At 53.9% G+C, this 9,907-nt stretch overlaps 1 pseudogene; it reads left to right on the plus strand.

Moving 5' to 3' along the window:
• The first annotated feature begins 3,694 nt into the window (after nucleotides 1-3,694).
• LOC147099553 (G1/S-specific cyclin-D1-like) overlaps nucleotides 3,695-9,907 on the plus strand; it is a 23,734-nt pseudogene continuing 17,521 nt past the window's right edge.

The raw sequence follows: 9,907 nt of genomic DNA on the forward strand, positions 1-9,907 counted from the left end.
GTTTTGGGGCTCTCATTAACCTCATGACCAAATCAAGGGATATGAGGATAGTGCAGGCAAATGGAGATGAGGTCGAAGATCAGCCACGATCTTATTGAATGGCGGAGCAGGCTCGAGGAGCTGAACGGCCGACTCCTGCTCCTATTTCTTATGTTCAAACCCTGGTCCTTGCTAGGGTTCCCAACTCTGGTTGGGCCTATCCCTGGAGGTTTCATCATGTGACCTCCTGCCTCCAACTGCCCCGTCAACCAGCCTCTTTCCCAGTGAGTGTGCGAGTGAGTGAGTGTGCATGTGTGAGTGTGCGTGTGTGAGTGTGCATGTGAGTGAGTGTGTGTGTGCACGAGTGAGTGTGCGAGTGAGTGTGCGAGTGAGTGTGAGTGTGCGTGTGCAAGTGAGTGTGTGTGTGCGTGAGTGTGCGAGTGAGTGTGTGTGCGAGTGAATGTGCATGTGCGAGTGAGTGTGTGCGAGTGAGTGCGAGTGCGAGTGAGTGAGTGTGTGTGCGAGTGTGTGTGCATGTGCGAGTGAGTGTGCGTGTGCGAGTGAGTGTGCGAGTGAGTGTGCAAGTGCGAGTGAGTGAGTGTGTGTGCGAGTGAGTGTGCATGTGCGAGTGAGTGTGCATGTGCGAGTGAGTGTGTGCGAGTGAGTTTGCGAGTGCGAGTGAGTGAGTGTGTGTGTGAGTGAGTGTGCATGTGCGAGTGAGTGTGAATGTGCGAGTGAGTGTGTGCGAGTGAGTTTGCGAGTGCGAGTGAGTGTGTGTGAGTGAGTGTGCATGTGCGAGTGAGTGTGCGTGTGCGAGTGAGTGTGTGCGAGTGAGTGTGCGTGTGCGAGTGAGTGTGTGCGAGTGAGTGTGCGTGTGCGAGTGAGTGTGTGCGAGTGAGTGTGCGTGTGCGAGTGAGTGTGTGCGAGTGAGTGTGCGTGTGTGAGTGAGTGTGTGCGAGTGAGTGTGCGTGTGCGAGTGAGTGTGCGTGTGCGAGTGAGTGTGTGCGAGTGAGTGTGCGTGTGCGAGTGAGTGTGCGTGTGCGAATGAGTGTGCGTGTGCGAGTGAGTGTGTGCGAGTGAGTTTGCGTGTGCGAGTGAGTGTGTGTGTGAGTGAGCATGTGCGAGTGAGTGTGTGCGAGTGAGTGTGCGTGTGCGAGTGAGTGTGTGCGAGTGAGTGTGCGTGTGCGAGTGAGTGTGTGCGAGTGAGTTTGCGTGTGCGAGTGAGTGTGTGTGTGAGTGAGTGTGCATGTGCGAGTGAGTGTGCGTGTGCGTGTGCGAGTGAGTGTGTGCGAGTGAGTGTGCATGTGCGAGTGAGTGTGCGTGTGCGTGTGCGAGTGAGTGTGTGTGAGTGAGTGTGCGTGTGCGAGTGAGTGTGTGTGAGTGAGTGTGCGTGTGCGAGTGAGTGTGTGTGAGTGAGTGTGTGTGAGTGAGTGTGCGTGTGCGAGTGAGTGTGTGTGAGTGAGTGTGCGTGTGCGAGTGAGTGTGCGTGTGCAAGTGAGTGTGTGTGAGTGAGTGTGCGTGTGCGAGTGAGTGTGCGTGTGCGAGTGAGTGTGTGCGAGTGAGTGTGCGTGTGCGAGTGAGTGTGTGCGAGTGAGTGTGCGTGTGCGTGTGTGAGTGAGTGTGCGTGTGCGAGTGAGTGTGCGTGTGCGAGTGAGTGTGTGCGAGTGAGTGTGTGTGAGTGAGTGTGCGTGTGCGAGTGAGTGTGCGTGTGCGAGTGAGTGAGTGTGTGCGAGTGAGTGTGTGTGAGTGAGTGTGCGAGTGAGTGTGTGCGAGTGAGTGTGCGTGTGCGAGTGAGTGTGTGCGAGTGAGTGTGCGTGTGCGTGTGCGAGTGAGTGTGTGCGAGTGAGTGTGCGTGTGCGAGTGAGTGTGCGTGTGCGAGTGAGTTTGCGAGTGAGTGTGCGTGTGCGTGTGCGAGTGAGTGTGTGCGAGTGAGTGTGCGTGTGCGTGTGCGAGTGAGTGTGTGCGAGTGAGTGTGTGCGAGTGAGTGTGCGTGTGCATGTGCGAGTGAGTGTGCGTGTGCGAGTGAGTGTGTGCGAGTGAGTGTGTGCGAGTGAGTGTGCGTGTGCGAGTGAGTGTGTGCGAGTGAGTGTGCGTGTGCGAGTGAGTGTGTGCGAGTGAGTGTGTGCGAGTGAGTGTGCGTGTGTGAGTGAGTGTGAGTGTGCGAGTGAGTGTGCATGTGCGTGTGCGAGTGAGTGTGTGCGAGTGAGTGTGCGTCTGTGAGTGAGTGTGCGTGTGCGAGTGAGTGTGTGCGAGTGAGTGTGTGCGAGTGAGTGTGCGTGTGAGTGTGCGAGTGAGTGTGTGCGAGTGAGTGTGTGCGAGTGAGTGTGCGTGTGCGAGTGAGTGTGTGCGAGTGAGTGTGCGTGTGCGAGTGAGTGTGTGCGAGTGAGTGTGTGCGAGTGAGTGTGCGTGTGTGAGTGAGTGTGAGTGTGCGAGTGAGTGTGCATGTGCGTGTGCGAGTGAGTGTGTGCGAGTGAGTGTGCGTGTGTGAGTGAGTGTGCGTGTGCGAGTGAGTGTGTGCGAGTGAGTGTGTGCGAGTGAGTGTGCGTGTGCGTGTGCGAGTGAGTGTGCATGTGCGAGTGAGTGTGTGCGAGTGAGTGTGTGCGAGTGTGCGTGTGCGAGTGAGTGTGTGCGAGTGAGTGTGTGCGAGTGAGTGTGCGTGTGTGAGTGAGTGTGAGTGTGCGAGTGAGTGTGCATGTGCGTGTGCGAGTGAGTGTGTGCGAGTGAGTGTGCGTGTGTGAGTGAGTGTGCGTGTGCGAGTGAGTGTGTGCGAGTGAGTGTGTGCGAGTGAGTGTGCGTGTGCGTGTGCGAGTGAGTGTGCATGTGCGAGTGAGTGTGTGCGAGTGAGTGTGTGCGAGTGTGCGTGTGCGAGTGAGTGTGTGCGAGTGAGTGTGTGCGAGTGAGTGAGCGTGTGCGAGTGAGTGTGCGTGTGCGAGTGAGTGTGTGCGAGTGAGTGTGCGTGTGCGAGTGAGTGTGTGCGAGTGAGTGTGTGCGAGTGAGTGAGCGTGTGCGAGTGAGTGTGAGTGTGCGAGTGAGTGTGTGCGAGTGAGTGTGCGTGTGCGAGTGAGTGTGTGCGAGTGAGTGAGCGTGTGCGAGTGAGTGTGCGTGTGCGAGTGAGTGTGTGCGAGTGAGTGTGCGTGTGCGAGTGAGTGTGTGCGAGTGAGTGTGTGCGAGTGAGTGAGTGTGTGTGAGTGAGTGTGAGTGTGCGAGGACACGATCAGGTTTATAATGTGATGCCTCTCACACCCAATGTCTGGACCCAGTTTGACTAAGAGCCACTGAGGGTGGTGGGGGGGTTACTGAAGGGGGTGGGTCCTCCCTGTCGGGGTGTCCCAGTGAGAATTCCGCACCTGTTGGGGAGGAAAGTGGTGACAGGGAGAGAGAGAAAAAAACCTCCCGAAATAGGAGCCCTTTAAATATCTGTCAGAGAAACAGCTGAGAAACGGAGCATGGGGGCGGGGGAGGGGAGGGGAGGGGAGGGGCGGGGCGGGGGCAACTGCCTGAGAGAGCCAAGCAAACCCTCGGGAGTTAAGTGACTGACGTTAGGGCCCATTCATCCCAAGGCGGAGTGTGAAGCTATTTCATGTAATTGGACAGAGAGAGAGTGACCGGCGGTGGGCCAAGGGCCAGAGGGAGGGGCTTGGGCTGTGTGTGTGTGGCTCTGGGTATATAAGCGAGGCAGAGCCTCGGAGGTTTAGAAGTTAAAGTTTGAATGGAGATGAAAGCGGCGGGGACGGTGCTGTGCGCTGGGTCGGAGAGGGTCTGCCGAGCCCAGCCAGACCCCTGCCTGCTGCAGGAGCGGGTCCTAACAAAGTTACTGGAGACAGAGGAGAGATACCTGCCGAACGGGGGGAGCCGTTCCTCGATACAGAAGGAGGTTCAGCCTCACATGAGGAGCAGGCTAGCCGGGTGGATGTTGGAGGTTGGTATTTCCGGATCGAGGAGAGCGCAGAATCATAACGGGGCTAAAAGAGTTAAATTATGAGGCCAGGTTGGACAGACAGGGCTCGTGTTCCCTCGAGTATAGAAGATTCAATTCGTGATCTAATTAAGGCGTTTAAAACAGATTATCTGGTCATTATCACATTGCTGTTTGTGGGAGCTTGCTGTGCACAAATTGGCTGCCGTGTTTCCTACATTACAACAGTGACTCCACTTCAAAAAGTACTTCATTGGCTGTAAAGCGCTTTGGGACGTCCTGAGGTCGTGAAAGGCGCTACAGGAATCCAAGTCTGTCTTAAGATGATTAAAGGAGTTGATAGAGTAGAGAGAGAGAAACTATTTCCTCTGGTGGGGGGAGTCCAGAGCAAGGGGGCAGAACCTTAAAATTAGAGCCAGGCCGTTCAGGGGTGATGTCAGGAAGCACTTCTCCACACAAAGGGTGGTGGAAATCGGGAACTCTCTCCCCCAAAAAGCTGTTGAGGCTGGGGGTCAATTGAAAATTTCAAAACTGAGATTGACAGATTTTTGCTAGGCAAGGGTATTAAGGGTTACAGAACCAAGGCGGGTCGATGGAGTTACGGTACAGATCAGCTATGATCTAACTGAATGGCCGAACAGGCTCGAAGGGCTGAATGGCCTCCTCCTGTGTTCCGAGGGGGGGGGGGAGACAGTTTGCTCGGTCTCTGTGCGAGCGTTTAGTGAAAACTGCTTTGGAGAAGGTGATGTTTCCCAGTCTCTCCACTTCCTCCCCTGAAGGTGCGGATACCTGGGGTGGAGGGGTGGGGGGAAGAGGGGGCGTTGGGTGTCCTCCACTACCGCGCTGCAGTGTCCGCTCACGTGCGAGCCTAGACAGTGAGTGCAGGCGGCTATTTGACCACGAGTGGCATCACAGTCGAGCCAGGAACTGTTCCACCCTCCACCCCACATGACATTCAGACAGATTGTTTTTTCAGGGATTAAACGCACTTTGCAACAAATAAACTTCAACTAACAAGTGCAGGCAAGTGTCCCGGCATTAGTCAGCATTTCAAACAGGTGGAAAAAATTGGGTTTTAAAAAGAACTGAAATGAATGATCTGATGCAACCACTCATCGCAAAGGAGCAAAGTTAGTAACACGTCCAACAAGGATAACATCATCGTCGAGAGCCAGCTGTGGGTTTTGCTGGGACACGGTGCCTGGTACAGGCCTGGCATATTGCAGATAGTCATAGAATCGAATCGGGCAGCGTGTCGGCCGTGGCTCAGTGGGCAGCACTCTCGCCCCTGCGTCAGAGGACTGTAGGTTCAAGTCTCCACTCCAGAGAACAAAAATCCAGGCTGACACTCCCAGTGCAGTACTGAGGGAGCCCCGCACTGTTTGTGGGGCAGTACTGAGGGAGCGCTGCACTGTCGGAGGGGCAGTACTGAGGGAGCGCCGCACTGTCGGAGGGGCAGTGCTGAGGGAGCGCTGCACTGTCGGAGGGGCAGTACTGAGGGAGCCCCGCACTGTTTGTGGGGCAGTACTGAGGGAGCCCCGCACTGTCGGAGGAGCAGTACTGAGGGAGCCCCGCACTGTTTGTGGGGCAGTACTGAGGGAGCCCCGCACTGTTTGTGGGGCAGTGGAGGGGCGTTGCTGATGGAGCGCCGCACTGTCGGAGGGGCAGTACTGAGGGAGCCCCGCACTGTTTGTGGGGCAGTACTGAGGGAGCGCCGCACTGTCGGAGGGGCAGTACTGAGGGAGCCCCGCACTGTTTGTGGGGCAGTACTGAGGGAGCGCCGCACTGTTTGTGGGGCAGTACTGAGGGAGCGCCGCACTGTCGGAGGGGCAGTGCTGAGGGAGCGCCGCACTGTCGGAGGGGCAGTGCTGAGGGAGCGCCGCACTGTCGGAGGGGCAGTACTGAGGGAGCCCCGCACTGTTTGTGGGGCAGTACTGAGGGAGCGCCGCACTGTCGGAGGGGCAGTACTGAGGGAGCCCCGCACTGTTTGTGGGGCAGTACTGAGGGAGCGCCGCACTGTCGGAGGGGCAGTGCTGAGGGAGCGCCGCACTGTCGGAGGGGCAGTACTGAGGGAGCGCCGCACTGTCAGAGGGGCAGTATTGAGGGAGCGCCGCACTGTCGGAGGTGCCGTTTCTCAGATGAGACGTTAAACCAAGGCTCCGTCTGCCCTCTCAGGTGGACGTAAAAGATCCCACGGCACTATTTTGAAGAAGAGCAGGGGAGTTCTCCCCGGTGTCCTGGGCCAATATTTATCCCTGAACCAACATCCCATTAGTCTTTTAGACAGCAGCCAGGCACTGGGTTGATGCCTCGAGAGATCCATCAACTGAGACTCCCAGATCCCACTCCTGATCCACCATGGTCAGTATTCTCCCATGTGTCAGCTGTGGCTCAGTGGGCCGCACACTCGCCTCTGAGTCAGAAGGTTGTGGGTTCACAGTCCCCACTCCAAGGACTTGAGCACATAAAGTTAGGCTGACGCTTCCAGTGCAGTGCTGAAGGAGTGCTGCACTGTCGGAGGAGCCGTCTTTTGGATGAGACATTAAACCCAGGCCGCGTCTGCCGCGTTCCCCCCGGTCTCCTGTGGCCAATATTTATCCCTCAACAAACATCACGAATACAGATGATCTGGTCATTATCACACTGCTGTTTGTGGGAGCTTGCTGTGCGCAAATTGGCTGCTGCGTTTCCTACATTACAACAGTGACTGTAAAGCGCATTGGGATGTCCTGAGGTGGGAAAGGGCGCTATATAAATGCAAGTCTTTTGCAACACAGGAGGAGGCCATTCGGCCCATCGTGCCTGCGTCAGCTCTTTGTAAGAGCTCTCCAAAGACCCCCTTTCCCCCCACAGCCCCCCACAAATTATTTCCTTTTCAGCTATTTATCCAATTCCCTGTTGAAAGGTGCAACAGAATCTGCTTCCCCCGACAACTAATCACAATCAACAGACTCCAGGCTGAGGGGGGACCTGATTGAGGTGTGCACAATTATGAGGGGCATAGATAGGGTAGATAGAAAGGAACTTTTCCCCTTAGTGAGGGGTCAATAACCAGGGGGCATAGTTTCAAGGTAAGGGGCAGGAGGTTTAGAGGGGATTTGAGGAAAAACTTTTTCACCCAGAGGGTGGTTGGAATCTGGAACTCACTGCCTGAAAGGGTGGTAGAGGCAGGAACCCTCACAACATTCAAGAAGCATTTAGATGAGCACTTGAAACGCCATAGCATACAAGGCTACGGACCAAGTGCTGGAAAATGGGATTAGAATAGACAGGGCTTGATGGCCGGCGCGGACACGATGGGCCGAAGGGCCTCTTTCTGTGCTGTATAACTCTATTATGACTCTATGGCTCCAGCCATTTTCAGGCCACTCGCGATACAAACCTGCCCCTCCTCCAAATAATGTTTGTCTTCCTTCAGAGGTTGGCTGCTGCGATTCAGAGGATGTGCACCCACCTCACGCCCCGCCAAAAGCGAGAGCGACTGGGATCGCCAACCCTCCGGGCTTGCCTCGGATGCGGGGGGGATTGTCCTATGAGGAGAGATTGCGTAGACTAGGCCTATATTCTCTAGAGTTTAGAAGAATGAGAGGTGATTGATGTAAGAAAACTACTAGGCACTTGGCCTAAGCGTTAAACAAAGCTTTAATCAACTGTTTGACAACATGGAGGCCTAGTTGTGTCCTTCACTAGTTCCTGTTAAGAATGTCCTGTGCAAGCTGGGCCCGTGCCCGAGTATTTATACTCTCCCTGGACAGCGCCACCCGCAGGCCGCTCAGTTGATTCATGTCAGTGATCTCATTGAAACATACAAAATTCTTACAGGGCTTGACAGGGTAGATGCAGGGAGGATGTTTCCCCTGGCTGGGGAGTCTAGAACCAGGGGTCACCGTCTCAGAATAAGGGGTCGGCCATTCAGGACTGAGATGAGGAGAAATTTCTTCACTCAGAGGGTGGTGAATCTTTGGAATTCTCTACCCCAGAGGGCTGCGGAGGCTCAGTCGTTGAGTATATTCAAGACAGAGGTCGATAGATTTTTGAATATTAAGGGAATTAAGGGATATGGGGATAGTGCTGGAAAGTGAAGATGAAGTCGAAGATCAGCCATGATCTCATTGAATGGCGGAGCAGGCTCGAGGGGCCGATTGGCCAACTCCTGCTCCTATTTCTTATTTTATGTTCTCCAGGAATTAAAGATTCATCTCCAGGACATGCTATATTTTTCATTTATGTTTATTAGTTATTAAAATATTGGAGAAGGATAAGCAAAAAAAAAAGGCTGTTTAACCAGGCGGGGGCGGTGAGAGGTGTGAAGAAATCTCCAGGAATCCATCAGATCAGAGTTGGCAACCCAATATGTGCGGCTCTCATTAAAAAACACATCCGGCTCGATCTGGGCCCCCCGGAGATTGGAAGAAACGGAATCAGAGCCACACCGTGTGCGAGCAGAGCTGGCCAATGCGGCCCTCTGCTGGTCTCCCAGAGCTTCAGATTGATCAGCAAACCCGCAGCTCCTGGGGAAACTTGCCTTCGGGGGTGGGGGGGGGGGGGGGGAAGAGTTCCAGATTTCCACTACCCTGTGAGAAAGCTGCTTCCTGTTTTAGCTCCTCAACGGCTCAGCTCTGATCTTAAGGTTAGATTGGGTCGATTGGGCTTATATTCGCTGGAGTTTAGAAGAATGAGAGGGGATCTCATTGAAACTTATAAAATTCTAACAGGACTAGACAGACTAGATGCAGGAAGGATGTTCCCGTTGGTCGGGGGAGTCCAGAACCAGGGGTCACAGTCTAAGGATAAGGGGGAAGCCATTTAGGACAGAGATGAGGAGGAATTTCTTCACCCAGAGAGTGGTGAACCTGTGGAATTCTCTGCCACAAAAGGCAGTTGAAGCCAATTCATTAAATATATTCAAGAAGGAGTTAGATATATTTCTTGAGGCTAAAGGGATCAAGGGATATGGGGAGAAGGCAGGGACCGGGTACTGAGTTTGGATGATCAGCCATGATCTCATTAAATGGCGGAACAGGCTCGAGGGGCCGAATGGCCTACTCCAGCTCCTATCTTCTATGTTTCTATGTGACGTCCCCTCGCTCTGAACTCACCCACCTCCCCAGCCAGTGGAAATCGTTTCTCTCCTATTGAATCAGATTATCAGTTTAAGCACCTCAATTAGATCACCCGTCAATCTCCTCATACTCAAGGGAATACAAGCCTAGTTTATGCAGTCTGTTCTCATAAACCCCAGAGTATTTCCAGCATTTCACAACAGTGACTACACTTCAAAAAGTACCTCATTGGCTGCAAAGCGCTTTGGGACGTCGGGAAATGTGCTGTAGAAATGCAAGTCTATCTTGTTTTTTCTTTCAGTATTCTTCTGAACCTTGACATATTGATCCTTGGTGGCCTCGCACCCCCTCCCGATCTCTGTGACCTCCTCCAGCCCTACACAACGCTCCGAGATCTCTGTGCTTGCTCCTCCAATTCCGGCCTCTTGTGCATCCCCCAATTTTAATCGCTCCACCATGGCGGCCGCGCCTGGGCCCCAAGCTCTGGAATTCCCTCCCTAAACCTCTCCGGCTCTCTCTCCTCCTTTAAGACGCGCCTTAAAACCTACTGACATGAATCAGTCATTCAAGAATGAAAGACTTATGAAATAATACTGAGCGGCCTGCGGGTGGCGCTGTCCAGGGAGAGTATAAATACTGGAGCACGGGCCCAGCTTGCGCAGGACATTCTTAACAGGAACTAGTGAAGGACACAACTAGACCTCCATGTTGTAAAACAGTTGATTAAAGCTTTGTTTAATGCTTAGACCAAGTGCCTAGTAGTTTTCTTACGTCACCTGCCTCTTTGACCAAGCTTTTGTTCACCTGCCCTACTTTCTCCTTATGTGGCTGGGTGTCAAATCTTGTTTGACTATGCTCCTGTGCAGCGCCTTGGGATGTTTTACTACGTTAACAGCGCTTTGTAAATGCAAGTTGTTGTTGGGGGTGAATTCTACGCACCTTGTGTCTC

The sequence above is a fragment of the Somniosus microcephalus genome, chromosome 28 (genome assembly GCF_052327205.1).
Source record: "Somniosus microcephalus isolate GS21.2 chromosome 28, FLI_Smic_1.0, whole genome shotgun sequence".
NCBI classification, from domain to species: domain Eukaryota; kingdom Metazoa; phylum Chordata; class Chondrichthyes; order Squaliformes; family Somniosidae; genus Somniosus; species Somniosus microcephalus.